Source organism: Phyllobates terribilis, unplaced genomic scaffold (genome assembly GCF_046119375.1).
Source record: "Phyllobates terribilis strain yellow unplaced genomic scaffold, ASM4611937v1 Scaffold_7__3_contigs__length_470593459, whole genome shotgun sequence".
NCBI classification, from domain to species: Eukaryota; Metazoa; Chordata; class Amphibia; order Anura; family Dendrobatidae; genus Phyllobates; species Phyllobates terribilis.
Window position 1 is genome coordinate 46,762,745 of NW_027362767.1, and position 15,642 is coordinate 46,778,386.

A 15,642-nucleotide genomic window follows, 5' to 3' on the forward strand; every position below is an offset into this window, starting at 1 on the left:
TCCCTCGGTACTCGGCCCCCAGCCGACATTATTTTGCCCGGTGTGCCATCCCCGCACTACACAAGCACGTGTCCCAAAACATCTGCCGTGCCCTCAACAACGCAGTTACTGGGAGAGTCCACCTGACAACGGACACGTGAACAAGTGCTTGTGGCCAGGGACTGTACATCTCCCTGACGGCACACTGGGTAAACATAGTGGAAGCCGGGACCCAGTTGGAACTTGGGACGGAACACATCCTCTCCACACCGAGGATTGTGGGCCCTATGTCAGTCAGAGTTGCCCCCACAGTATACAGCTCCTACGCATCATCCTCCTCCTCCTCCTCATGTTCAGCCTCCATCTCAGATATCACCACATCAGTTACAAGCTGGAAGCACTGCAGTACTGCCTCAGCCAAGAGGCAACAGGCTGTGCTGAAACTCATAAGCTTAGGTGAGAAACCTCACACTGCTTGTGAGTTGTGGACAGCTGTGAAAGAGCAGGCAGATCTGTGGCTGACACCGCTGAACCTACATCCAGGCATGGTCGTGTGTGACAATGGACGTAACCTGCTGGCGGCTCTGAGGCGAGGCGAGATCACACACGTACCATGCCTGGCTCATGTGCTTAACCTCGTGGTTCAGCGGTTTCTTAAATCGTACCCTGAGTTGCCAGATCTGCTCGTGAAAGTACGCCGCCTGTCAGCTCATTTTCGCAAGTCGGCTACAGCATCCGCCTGTCACACTGTCACAGAATACTGGAGGTAGGGGGCCTAAGCTGACCCTAAGCTGGGGCCCTGACTAATCCCTCAACCTGGAGGTACTGTTAAAGGTACAGAGGTCCAGGCCGCCAGCGTAACCCCTACCTCCTGAGGATCCCTGCACCTCAGTAATCTAGTCCTGAGAAGGACCCCGATCACAACAATTGGGAACCAGAAATAATATGCCCACACACAGTATTTAGACGAACGAGACAGTACAAGGGAAAAACCAAAACCACCTTGCATACAACTTCTACACAACTACAACAGAGGGAACACCAACGGGAAAGGAGATAAATGATAAAGCGAGGAAAGGGAAAAAACACTTCCAAATACACTTATCTCAGCAACTCCAAACACCACGATCCGCTCTGTAAGTCTGAATGAAAAGCTTTCACCGACACCTCCCAAACAGACCTGCAGGAATATGAAGGAGTCTCACTAAAGAAGCATTGATTGCAGCTGGGCGAGGCTGGACCTCAGCTAGCCCAGAGAGAGAGAGAATTAACTCCTTCACTGCCGAAAAAACACAAAGCACCAACAAGTCAGCTGCGAGAAGTCAGGCTGTGTACTCGTGACGATCTTCGTGGCAACACACCCGTGACAGTACCCCCCCTTCTACGAGGGGCCTCCGGACCCTCAGGGCCAGGTTTATTCGGGTGAGTCGTGTGGAAGGCCCGAACTAATCGGTCTGCGTTAATATCCGACGCAGGAACCCACATCCTCTCCTCAGGACCATACCCCTTCCAATGAACCAAGTACTGAAGGGACCGGCGATTAAAGCGTGAATCAATGACCCTCGATACCTGGAACTCCAAGTTACCATTGACAACCACAGGAGGGGGAGGTAAAGGTGACGGTACCACCGGCGCCACATACCTCTTAAGCAATGATCTGTGAAACACGTTGTGAATTTTAAACGTAGGGGGGAGGTCAAGACGGAATGCCACCGGATTAATAATAGAACTGATTCTGTACGGCCCGATGAACCTGGGACCCAGTTTCCAGGAGGGAACCTTAAGTTTAATATTCCTGGTAGACAACCATACCTGATCGTTCACACTTAGGTCCGGACCAGACACTCTCCTCCTATCAGCCATACGTTTGTATCGGTTCCCCATAGTATTCAGATTCTTCAGCACCCCTCTCCATACTGAAGCGAGAGATGAGGAAAATCGTTCCTCCTCCGGAACCCCCGAAGAGCCCCCCCTACTGAAAGTACAAAACTGGGGGTGAAAACCATATGCCCCAAAAAACGGGGACTTACCAGTGGACTCGCTCCGCCTATTATTAAGAGCAAACTCTGCCAGAGGTAGGAAAGAAGCCCAGTCCTCCTGGTTCTCTGACACAAAACACCGAAGATATGTCTCCAAGCTCTGGTTCATACGTTCCGTCTGACCATTGGTCTGAGGATGAAAAGCCGACGAGAATGACAAATGCATCCCCCGCCGTGCACAAAACGCCTTCCAGAACTTGGACACAAACTGAGACCCCCGATCAGACACCACCTCGGAGGGTACCCCGTGAAGCCTCACAATCTCCCCAATGAACACCTGCGCAAGAGTTTTAGCATTAGGGAGAGCCGGAAGAGCGATAAAATGTGCCATCTTGCTGAACCTGTCCACTACAACGAGTATGACCGTTTTACCCGAAGACGGAGGGAGGTCCGTAATAAAGTCCATAGACAGATGAGTCCAAGGACGCTCCGGGATCTTCAAAGGTAAAAGGGCCCCAGACGGACGGGTATGTGAGGTCTTAGAGCGCGCACAAACCCCACAGGACGCGACAAAAGTTACCACCTCTTTATGTAAGTTAGGCCACCAAAACCGACGCGAGAGGAGATCCACAGTTGCTTTACTCCCCGGGTGTCCTGCAAAAACTGAGTTATGGTGTGCCTCGATCACCTTTTGTCGCAACTGATCTGGAACGAACAGTCTCCCCGAAGGTCCAACAGGGGCGTCCCCCTGAGCCTCCAATATCTCCTCCTCCAGCTCAGAGCATACTGCCGAAACCACCACCCCCTCCTGAAGAATAGGAATCGGGTCGTCCGTATTCCCGGCCCCAGGGAAACTACGAGATAAGGCATCCGCCTTTACATTTTTAGACCCAGGACGATATGTAACGACGAAATTAAACCTGGTAAAAAACAATGACCACCTAGCTTGTCTGGGATTCAGACGTTTAGCGGACTCCAGATATAGCAGGTTCTTATAATGCCCCTCCGGAGTGTTAAAAGCCGTCTTCCACTCATCCCCCTCCTTCATCCTAATCAGATTGTACGCCCCCCTGAGATCCAACTTAGAGAACCATTTGGCGCCCACGATCTGATTAAAGAGATCGGGAATAAGTGGGAGCGGATACGGATCTCGGACCGTAATCCGATTAAGTTCACGGAAATCCAGGCAAGGGCGTAGGCCTCCATCTTTCTTCTTAACAAAGAAGAACCCCGCGGCCACCGGTGAAGATGAAGGTCTAATATGCCCCTTAGCCAGACTTTCAGAAATATAATCCTTCATGGCCTGCCTCTCAGGACCAGAAAGGTTATACAACCTAGCTTTAGGTAACTTGGCCTCAGGGAGCAGTTTTACAGAACAGTCATACTCGCGATGAGGAGGTAGTTCCTGACACCCATTCTCCGAGAATACATCCTCAAAGTCCGCCAGAAATGGAGGTAAGACCCAAGGAGTAACCGCAGCGATGACCGTGTTCATGCAGTTTTTATTACAGAATTTACTCCATTGGCTTATCTCTCTGGTTTGCCAATTAATAACCGGGTTATGCTTAGCTAACCAAGGAAGGCCCAACACTATAGGAGTGGGAAGACCCTCCAACACGTAGCAAGACAACAGTTCTTTATGTATTGCCCCCACTTGAAGTTTTACGCCATGCACAGCTTGCAAAAAACTTCCCTGACCGAGAGGCCTGGCATCGATCGAGAATATGGGGATGGGTTTAGCCAACTCACTCAATCGCATACCTTGAACCCGGGCAAACCGAGCATCAACCAGATTAGCCCCGGCCCCACTATCCAGAAGAACAGATATCCTCTCAGTTCTCGCACCCACCACCACCTCCGCCGGTACGAGAAACTGAGACGAACCTAGGGACGAAATACCTACTCCCAGATTGCCGTCCACCACACAACCTGGGATCAACAGTTTTTTCGACGACTCTTTACTCTGCAAGGGACGGGATGGACACCCCCCAATAAAATGTCCCTTTTTCCCGCAGAGGAAACACCTTCCTGTCTTATGGCGCTCCACCGGTCCCCTTCCCCGAAATGATGTCCCTCCTAATTGCATAGGCTCCTCCGGACTGACCAGGGGAACCACCATATGAGGGGACCTTGTAGGAGGTGGAGACATTACAGGGGGTAGAGTTATCCCGCACCTCTCCCGAAGCCGTCTGTCAACGCGAATGGCAAGGGCCATAGCGGCTTCCAGTGACGCGGGAGAGTCATACTGTGCCAACACATCCTGTAATTTGTCGGATAAACCATGACAAAACTGGCTCCTAAGAGCCGGGTCATTCCACTGGGTGTCCGTGGCCCACCTACGGAACTCCGAACAGAATTCCTCCGCCGGACGATCTCCCTGCTGAATCCTACGTAACTTAGACTCAGCAAGGGAGATCCGATCTGGGTCATCATATACGAGTCCCAGAGCAGCGAAAAACCTATCCACTGACTGGAGAACCGGGGAGCTTGGGGGAAGAGAGAACGCCCAAGATTGTGGGTCCCCTTGTAGGAGCGAGATGACAATTCCCACCCTTTGTTCTTCGCTGCCCGATAACCGAGGCCGCAGCCGAAAGTACAATTTGCATGCCTCCCGGAAAACAAAAAACTTGTCCCGCCCCCCAGTGAACCTGTCAGGGAGAGCTACTTTAGGTTCTGGTCCGGCTTGCTCCAGAGGATGCAAAACCTTGGACCTAACGTCCGCCAGCCCCATGGACAAACTCTGCAACTGCCGAGCTAGACCGGCTACTGGATCCATGGTAGCTGGAGAAAAACTAAGTTGGTCGGTGAAAATGTCACACTGTCACAGAATACTGGAGGTAGGGGGCCTAAGCTGACCCTAAGCTGGGGCCCTGACTAATCCCTCAACCTGGAGGTACTGTTAAAGGTACAGAGGTCCAGGCCGCCAGCGTAACCCCTACCTCCTGAGGATCCCTGCACCTCAGTAATCTAGTCCTGAGAAGGACCCCGATCACAACAATTGGGAACCAGAAATAATATGCCCACACACAGTATTTAGACGAACGAGACAGTACAAGGGAAAAACCAAAACCACCTTGCATACAACTTCTACACAACTACAACAGAGGGAACACCAACGGGAAAGGAGATAAATGATAAAGCGAGGAAAGGGAAAAAACACTTCCAAATACACTTATCTCAGCAACTCCAAACACCACGATCCGCTCTGTAAGTCTGAATGAAAAGCTTTCACCGACACCTCCCAAACAGACCTGCAGGAATATGAAGGAGTCTCACTAAAGAAGCATTGATTGCAGCTGGGCGAGGCTGGACCTCAGCTAGCCCAGAGAGAGAGAGAATTAACTCCTTCACTGCCGAAAAAACACAAAGCACCAACAAGTCAGCTGCGAGAAGTCAGGCTGTGTACTCGTGACGATCTTCGTGGCAACACACCCGTGACACCGCCACCCTTGCTGTGTTGCAGCAGCATTTGCAGCTTCTGTCACACCGACTGGTGTGTGATGTCCCCACACGTTGGAACTCTACCCTCCACATGTTGCAAAGGATTTGTGAGCAGAAGAGAGCAGTTGTGAAGTACCAGCTGCATCAAGGCCGTCGATATTCAGGTCAGACTCCACACACAAGACCTCAGGAGTGGACCTGGATGTCTGACATATGTACCATCTTGACAAACTTTGAGGAGTCCACCAAGATGGTGAGTGGCGATGACGCCATCATTAGCGTCAGCATTCCACTTGTCTGTCTTTTGCAACGCTCTCTGCAGAGAAATAAAGAGGAGGCATTGCAGCCAGAATATGATGAGATGGATCAAGAAGCCGTAGCGGTCGATTACAAACAGCCCAGCCTCATCTCATCCCAACGTGCATTGGGGGACAATGAGGGAGAGGAGGAGGAGGATGAGGAGGAAGAACAGGAGCTTGTATCATGCGCTGTAGACGGTAGTACCTGTACAACTGTCATACCGTCGGTTCAGCGTGGGTGGCCTGAGGACAGGGGGGGGGGGAGGAGGAGGAGAGCATGGTCAGTCGTCATCTTGGTGAGGAGACGGAAGTCTTGCCCGTTACCAGTCTGGCACGCATGGCTGACTTTATGTTACGCTGCCTTAACCGTGACCCTCGCGTTGTCAAAATGTTGGGTGACAGTCATTACTGGTTGGTGACACTTTTAGACCCCCGCTACAAGGAGAACTTTCACTCTCTTATTCCTGAGGTGGAGAGGTCTACAAAAATGGGGCAGTACCAGAAGGCCCTTGCTGCAGAACTGTTAAAAAAATTCCCATCTGAACACGCTAGCGGCAGAGGTCACAGTTCATTGCCCAACCAAGGCGTACATGCGAAAGAGACGCAACTCCAATCCAGCAGAGGCAGGGGAACACTGTCAACGTTCTGGGACAGTTTTCTCAGACCCTCCCTTCGGACAGACCCTGAGGCGCGGGGTACTCTCACAAGGAGTGGAAAGTTTCAAAAGATGGTGAGGGAGTACCTTGCCGACCGTACCAGCGTCCTCCGTGATTCCTCTGTGCCTTTTAATTATTGGGTATCTAAGCTGGACACTTGGAATGAACTCGCTCTGTACGGCTTGGAGGTCCTGGCCTGCCCTGCCGCTAGCGTGTTATCGGAGGGTGTTTTTAGTGCCGCTGGGGGAATTATAACTGATAAGCGCACTCGCCTGTCAACTGACAATGCTGACAAGCTGACCCTTATCAAAATGAACAAGGGCTGGATTGGGCCAGACTTCTCATCACCACCAAATGAAAGCAGAGTAACATAAAGTCAAATCCACTGTGTTATTTCGGGAGGTGTATTCACATGCACCGCTTCACACCCACACATGGGTATACACTTCCTCATTTCGGCTGTTTTATGTTCTTCTCCTTATCCTCAGCCTCCACCACCACTATACCACCAGGGTGACCGTGTTGCCATTATTGAAAGTTCCTCCGTCCTTATTTTTGTCAGCTTGTGCTTGGAAGGCATAAGCAAAGACTGTGGGAGACCCACTCCCCAATAATGGGAATAATATTTTTAAGATGCTGTACTGTATGGCTCTTGTAAGGGGCATTAAAACCGTCTTGTGAAGCTACTGGGACCTCCACGTCTCTTCCGAGGGGCATTAAAACCATCTTGTTAAGCTACTGTGACCTTCACCACTTTTCAAAGGGGCATTAAAACCGTCTTGTTAAGCTACTGTGACCTCCAACACTTTTCCAAGGGGCATTAAAATGGTCTTGTTAAGCTACTGGGACCTCCACCACTTTTCCAAGGGGCATTAAAACAGTCTTGTTAAGCTACTGGGACTTCCACGTCTCTTCCGAGGGGCATTAAAACCGTCTTGTTAAGCTACTGGGACCTCCACGTCTCTTCCAAGGGGCATTAAAAACGTCTTGTTAAGCTACTGTGACCTCCACCACTTTTCCAAGGGGCATTAAAACCGTCTTGTTAAGCTACTGTGACCTCCACCACTTTTCCGAGGGGCATTAAAAGCGTCTTGTTAAACCACTCTGAACTCCACAGCTCTTCCAAGGGGCATTGAAATGTTGTTTTTAATTAACTCTAACCTCTACGACTCTTCAAACGGGCATTACATTTCCTCCTAATTTTTGGCAGCTTTTGCTTGGAAGGCATAGGCAAAGACTATGGGAGACCCACTCCCCAATAATGGGAATAATGTTTGTATTATGCTGTACTGCATGGCTCTTGTAAGGGGCATTGCAAGTTTCTCCGTCCTAATTTTTGGCAGCTTTTGCTAGGAAGGCATAGGCAAAGACTATGGGAGACCCTCTCCCCAATAATGGGAATAATGTTTGTAATATGCTGTACTGTATGGCTCTTGTAATGGGCATTGCAAGTTCCTCCGTCCAAATTTTTGGCAGCTTTTGCTTGGAAGGCATAGGCAAAGACTATGGGAGACCCACTCCCCAATAATGGGAATAATGTTTTTAATATGCTGTACTGCATGGCTCTTGTAAGGGGCATTAAAACCGTCTTGTTAAGCTACTGTGACTTCCACCACTTTTCCAAGGGGCATTAAAACCATCTTATTACGCTACTGGGACCTCCACGTCTGTTCCGAGGGGCATTAAAAGCGTCTTGTTAAACCACTCTGAAGTCCACAGCTCTTCCAAGGGGCATTGAAATGTTGTTTTTAATTAACTCTAACCTCCACGACTCTTCGAACGGGCATTGCATTTCCTCCTAATTTTTGGCAGCTTTTGCTTGGAAGGCATAGGCAAAGACTATGGGAGACCCACTCCCCAATAATGGGAATAATGTTTGTAATATGCTGTACTGCATGGCTCTTGTAAGGGGCATTGCAAGTTACTCCGTCCTAATTTTTGGCAACTTTTGCTTGGAAGGCATAGGCAAAGACTATGGGAGACCCACTCCCCAATAATGGGAATAATGTTTGTAATATGCTGTACTGCATGGCTCTTGTAAGGAGCATTGCAAGTTCCTCCGTCCTAATTTTTGGCAGCTTTTGCTTGGAAGGCATAGGCAAAGACTATGGGAGACCCACTCCCCAATAATGGGAATAATGTTTTTAATATGCTGTACTGCATGGCTCTTGTAAGGGGCATTGCAAGTTCCTCCGTCCTAATTTTTGGCAGGTTTTGCTTGGAAGGCATAAGCAAAGACTATGGGAGACCCACTCCCCAATAATGGGAATAATGTTTGTAATATGCTGTACTGCATGGCTCTTGTAAGGGGCATTGCAAGTTCCTCCGTCCTAATTTTTGGCAAATTTTGCTTGGAAGGCATAGGCAAAGACTATGGGAGACCCACTCCCCAATAATGGGAATAATGTTTGTAATATGCTGTACTGCATGGCTCTTGTAAGGGGCATTGCAAGTTTCTCCGTCCTAATTTTTGGCAGCTTTTGCTTGGAAGGCATAGGCAAAGACTATGGGAGACCCTCTCCCCAATAATGGGAATAATGTTTGTAATATGCTGTACTGCATGGCTCTTGTAATGGGCATTGCAAGTTCCTCCGTCCTAATTTTTGGCAGCTTTTGCTTGAAAGGCATAGGCAAAGACTATGGGAGACCCACTCCCCAATAATGGGAATAATGTTTTTAATATGCTGTACTGCATGGCTCTTGTAAGGGGCATTAAAACCGTCTTGTTAAGCTACTGTGACTTCCACCACTTTTCCAAGGGGCATTAAAACCATCTTGTTAAGCTACTGGGACCTCCACGTCTGTTCCGAGGGGCATTAAAAGCGTCTTGTTAAACCACTCTGAACTCCACAGCTCTTCCAAGGGGCATTGAAATGTTGTTTTTAATTAACTCTAACCTCCACGACTCTTCGAACGGGCATTGCATTTCCTCCTAATTTTTGGCAGCTTTGCTTGGAAGGCATAGGCAAAGGCTATGGGAGACCCACTCCCCAATAATGGGAATAATGTTTGTAATATGCTGTACTGCATGGCTCTTGTAAGGGGCATTGCAAGTTACTCCGTCCTAATTTTTGGCAACTTTTGCTTGGAAGGCATAGGCAAAGACTATGGGAGACCCACTCCCCAATAATGGGAATAATTTTTGTAATATGCTGTACTGCATGGCTCTTGTAAGGAGCATTGCAAGTTCCTCCGTCCTAATTTTTGGCAGCTTTTGCTTGGAAGGCATAGGCAAAGACTATGGGAGACCCACTCCCCAATAATGGGAATAATGTTTTTAATATGATGTACTGCATGGCTCTTGTAAGGGGCATTGCAAGTTCCTCCGTCCTAATTTTTGGCAGCTTTTGCTTGGAAGGCATAAGCAAAGACTATGGGAGACCCACTCCCCAATAATGGGAATGTTTTTAAGATGCTGTACTGTATGGCTCTTGTAAGGGGCATTAAATCCGTCTTGTTAAGCTACTGGGACCTCCACGTCTCTTCCGAGGGGCATTAAAACCGTCTTGTTAAGCTACTGGGACCTCCACGTCTCTTCCGAGGGCCATTAAAACCGTCTTGTTAAGCTACTGGGACCTCCACGTCTCTTCTGAGGGGCATTAAAACTGTCTTGTTAAGCTACTGTGACCTCCACCACTTCTCCAAGGGGCATTAAAACCGTCTTGTTAAGCTACTGTGACCTCCACCACTTTTCCAAGGGGCATTAAAACCGTCTTGTTAAGCTACTGGGACCTCCACGTCTCTTCCGAGGGGCATTAAAAGCATCTTGTTAAACCACTCTGAGCTCCACAGTTCTTCCAAGGGGCATTGAAATGTTGTTTTTAATTAACTCTAACCTCTACGACTCTTCGAACGGTCATTGCATTTCCTCCTAATTTTTGGCAGCTTTTGCTTGGAAGGCATAGGCAAAGACTATGGGAGACCCACTTCCCAATAATGGGAATAATGTTTGTAATATGCTGTACTGCATGGCTCTTGTAAGGGGCAATGCAAGTTCCTCCGTCCTAATTTTTGGCAGCTTTTGCTTGGAAGGCATAGGCAAAGACTATGGGAGAACCACTCCCCAATAATGGGAATAATGTTTGTAATATGCTGAACTGCATGGCTCTTGTAAGGGGCATTGCAAGTTCCTCCGTCCTAATTTTTGGCAACTTTTGCTTGGAAGGCATAGGCAAAGACTATGGGAGACCCACTCCCCAATAATGGGAATAATGTTTGTAATATGTTGTACTGCATGGCTCTTGTAAGGAGCATTGCAAGTTCCTCCGTCCTAATTTTTGGCAGATTTTGCTTGGAAGGCATAGGCAAAGACTATGGGAGACCCTCTCCCCAATAATGGGAATAATGTTTTTAATATGCTGTACTGCATGGCTCTTGTAATGGGCATTAAAACTGTCTTGTTAAGCTACGGCGACCTCCACCACTTTTGCAAGGGGCATTAAAACCGTCTTGTTAAGCTACTGTGACCTCCACCACTTTTCCAAGGGGCATTAAAACCGTCTTGTTAAGCTACTGCGACCTCCACGTCTCTTCCAAGGGGCATTAAAACCGTCTTGTTAAGCTACTGCGACCTCCACGTCTCTTCCAAGGGGCATTAAAACCGTCTTGCATTTCCTCCTAATTTGCTTTTCAATGCTTAGGCGAACACTAAGGGAGACCCACTCCCCAATAATGGGTAGAAGGTTTTTAGTACGCTGTAATCCTCGTCTGTTTCAAGGGGCATTGCATTTCCTCATAATTTTTGGAAAGCCTTCCATTCACTGCTTAGACCAACAGTGCACAGGAGACCCAATTGCTATAAATGGAAAAAATGATTTAGTTAAGGCCCTCTGACCTCCATGTCACTTCCAAGGGGCATTGGAGTGCCTCTAAATTTTTGGTAGGCATTGCACTCACTGTATGCCCTATAACTGTGTAGCCGAACCGCTCCTTTTGGTATAGAAACATATCCTACAAGACATGTGTGGTTGACTGGCCTGATATTGATGTGAATGGTCCCTGTTCCTCCTGCTCTTTCTCCTTTGCCACCACCTCATCCATCATTTATCACCTGAAGCTTTGTTTTAACGGGAGTCATAGAACTGGGATAGTAGCAGGAAAACATCCAGCAATCCTCGGAGGAGGTAGGATATGCGCCAAAACGCTGACCACCTCAGTCCTAGCCGCTACTACATACATGCGCTTGTGACGCGCCCCTGGGCCTACTTGGTGTAGCGTTGCGCACGCGGGGACTACCCGGAGCCGGGCCTGTTGGGGGTAGTAGTCTCGTGGCGGCGACCCGGTCCGTGCCCAGGGAGTCAGACTAAGTGGCGGTATATTAGCAGTAGATGTAGGACGACTAAGCCACCCGTTGAATGCAGCTATGGAGCTGCCGCTGCAGGGCAGACCGCTGAGGCCGGTGGTAGGATAGTGCAGCGTAGATGGTATAACCCCCAACGGGAGGGGTATGGCCTCAGGGCAGCCGACGTGGATGATGGGGGTAGCAGGAACCACTCAGAGACGATGCGGTGTAGTTCAGGGTCTTTACTGGTGACAAAGATAGACCCTCCCGGAGTACTGGCTAGCGGTCGGGGCCTGGTCAGTCCTTGAGCAGATGGGATTCCCCTTGGCCAGGCGGAGTTGTAGGCCTCCCCAACTAATTGTACTCTTCTGGCTTCCTTGCTAGAGGTGGGTAAAGGTAGCCCACGTCCCTGAGTGTACCGTGTGGTGCTCACCCGTATGGCCGGTGACTCGGGGCCTTCTAGTGGCTTCCGCTCCACGACGGCGGTGCTGGTCCCACGCGTGTGACCGTGCCTTCGGGTTTCTTGGCCAGAGGACCTGAAATCCCCTGCCGGGCGGTTTCTGCTGCTGGGTCTGGGTTAATCCCCACAGCCTCGGACTCCGGGTCTGGTGGTAACTCTTCAATCAGGGCGAGCTCTTCAGCTGCCAGCCCCTGATTCCTTTTAGCACTGCTCCCACAGAGCTCCTGATCTCTCTTTCCTATAGCTGCTTCTCTTCTTCTCAACTCTTCTTCTTCTCTCTAACCCTGCCTCAGCCCCAGCTTTATATAGGGGAAGTTCTTCCCCTCCCAGGACTGGGCAGGAGGTGTGGCATGCATAGGATTCCTGACCAAGAGACCTCCCACCTGCTCTCAGACATAACATTGCTATTACTGTGGAGACCAGACCCCTGGGGTGCCACACTTGCATTCCAAGAAAACAAAGCAGATGCTAACTTCTATCATCATCATCATGCTCCTCACCTTGGCACTCTCAACTCCCCTGATGGAGAAGCCAGGGCCCACCGGAGGAGTCTGGTTCTCTGGTGGGCTCGTCCAATGCTGCCCTAAAGCAGGCCAGGCTAAGAAAAGTGTGTGGGGGGGGAGTTGACAGGAGAAATAGGGGCGGCTGGGGACCGTTTATGGACACCCGGCCGCCCCCAGGCAGCTGGGGACCCTGTGTGGACACCTGGCCGCGGGGCGGCTGGGGACCGAGTATGGACACCCGGCCGCCCCCTGGCGGCTGAGGACCGAGCGTGGACACCTGGCCGCCGGGCGGCTGGGGACTGAGTATGGATACCTCGCTGCCGAAGCAGCCATGAGGTAGTGGCCAGCTTCGGCCTCCTCCAAACTAAAAGGCCCCATTTCAAGTGCAAGCTAGCAGTATGGTATTGCAGCCTGGGGGTGGGTGGGTGGCAGGCTGCATATTTGCGCTTGCATTGCAAGGAATGGGGAGGTACAATTGAACACTGCCCTGGGACAAGGACTTGCACGGGAATAGTTGCAAGTCTGCATCTTCTGATGCGGCAAGAATCACTTCTGATGGGCACACTTTTAGGCAGTGACCTGGGTGTCAGAGATGCTTCCAGGGGTCTTCCACATGCTGTTCCCATGTCTTTTCAGCACTGTATGCATGTGTCACACAGCACATGGCCAGATAAGATTGTAAAATGTTAAAATGACATTTCCCGGTGAATGCATTTGTCACGGTTGAAAGCAATACAAAAGTGCAAAAACGCATAAAAAATGCTACTTGTGAACATAGCCCAAGGTGTGGAGGAGTATTTTTTTTTGGTTATTTATTTTACCTTATACACAAGTCTTTACTCTGGAAAGGAACTTCCTTAACATATTTCACAGGAAAGCAGTTTCAGTTTCGTTTTTGAACGTTTTATTGTGAGCCCTTAAAAGTGGCTTAATACCTCTGACCACGTTGTTGACAGCAGTGACCTGGGGGTCAGAAATGCTTCCTGGGGCGATCCCCATGCTGTCCCCATGTCATTTGAGCACTGTCACTATCGTTTTGGGCACTTGTTAGGCTTTTAAAAGACTGCTGGGGGTGCCGCCGCAAAAATGCTCGGGTCTCCCATAGACTAACATTGGGCTCGTTGCTCGGGTCGAGCACCCGAGTATCACGGCAAGCTCGGCCCGAGCTTCGAGCATCCGAGCATTTTAGTGCTCGCTCAACACTAGTTATGACCAAAAGCGCCATACTGCAGGGACTCCCGCAAATTGCCAGAGTGGTGAGCTGGAGCTTATGTGTTCCCCTGGCCTTCAGACAGTGGCCGGTAGGAGTTGGACAGACCGACCAGTTGAGCATGCGCCCTGTCGCTGTATTATAAGTCTATGGCTTGGGTGGAGATGGTCGAGAATAACACTTGGTTCTCATCTTCACTCCTACAGACAATGGGTAGAGCAGTATTGCGCATGCGCCATCATCCGCTCGATGGTTGGTTACGGTCTTGTAGCCAGAGGAGAATAAGAGGCATAAGTGATCAGTAGGGTGACCCTTACCGAGCTAACAGCTATCACATATCCATATGGCAATTTTTGTAGATGGGAAGACCCTTTTAATGTTGCTCTCCACGCTGGCTAATAGATGCATGCTCCAAGCAGAGGTCCCAGACTGTGTTATGTTCTTCTATGCCATATGGCCAGAGATGGTCTAAATGGGTTAACGAGGTTGTCCAATGAACTTTGGCAGAACCGTGCCGCTCTCCGCCTTCAACATGTTGGACCAAGGGCATCTTTGCACTGCTGGCCCAAACTTTGTGCTCTCTGATGCTGCTATATGAGGCAGCTTTACCTCTGCACCATTAAAAGAGCGCAGTGGCACTACACCTGGCCCAGGATTGGGAGCCAACAGTGCGCTCTAATGATCCAGCCAGCTTCAGAGCAGTGCTTACAAGCTCTACAGGAAAGAGCTTGTAAACACTGTATATATTCAGCCACTGTTGTTAGACTGCAAAGGTGGCCAGTAACCTAGACATTACGCAGTTAGCAATAAAATAAAAAAGGACTCAGTCGAGTGGAGGTATTTTAATAGTAAATTGCTAAGTTACTTTTTTTTTTCAATTCTTTGCAATTTTACCATATAAGAACATGGGAATAACTCTTTAAGTTTTTGTGCAAAACAAGCTTAATCCAACTAGGTCTTACGCAAAACAGAGAAGTAATAGTTGATAAATGCATAGGAGCGAATGTAAAAACCTGATATGAGCCATAAACACCAAATCTTACCGTACAGGAAAATTGAGGAACTCACTAGTTTTCACTTTTAGGGAATTTGTAGATGTCGTGCACTAATTAAATGCCAGAATAAACAACATTTTAGGATAGGTTATTAATATAAAAGTAGTGAAATAAACTTTTTACGCAACTTTCTAAATCACCTTTATTAAACATTTTCTGCTGCACTGTGACTGTAAGCCTTTACCTAGCTAAGTGTTGTTGCAAATCTCATACAAATCCATCAGAACTCCTGCTCCTGGCTGATCTCACTGCTCTCACCATCCCTTCTCTCAGTGTTAGACATAGCAGCAGGGAGGGGCTGTACATAGATCTCAAAAGTAGAGCAAGGGGAAAGTATCTACAGTCTCACTGAGGGCAGAGAAAAAAAAGGAGGAAAGCACATGAAGTCCAGGACAGATGCTTTGCTAATATTTGAGCTAATGAAAACAGTAGCACTATGTAGACACACAAAGCTTACAAAGCTTACATCCAGCCTATATTACTAAGAGAGACCATCCCACAAATAAAAAATATGAAAGTTGAATCAGGATGTAAACTGCACATCATGGTGTGAGAAAAATAAGTGCAGGATTTTAGCTGTGCTGATATATGAGCTAGAAAGGCAACATCACCCTGGAATCCAGACGGACATCATATCCAGCCTATATTACTAGGAGGGACAGTCACACAAAAGAAGAATCTGGAACTTGAATGAGTCTGTAAACTGCATATCATGGGGTCAGAAAAATAAGTGCTGGATATCATCTGTACTGATATATGAGCGAATAAAGACAACATCA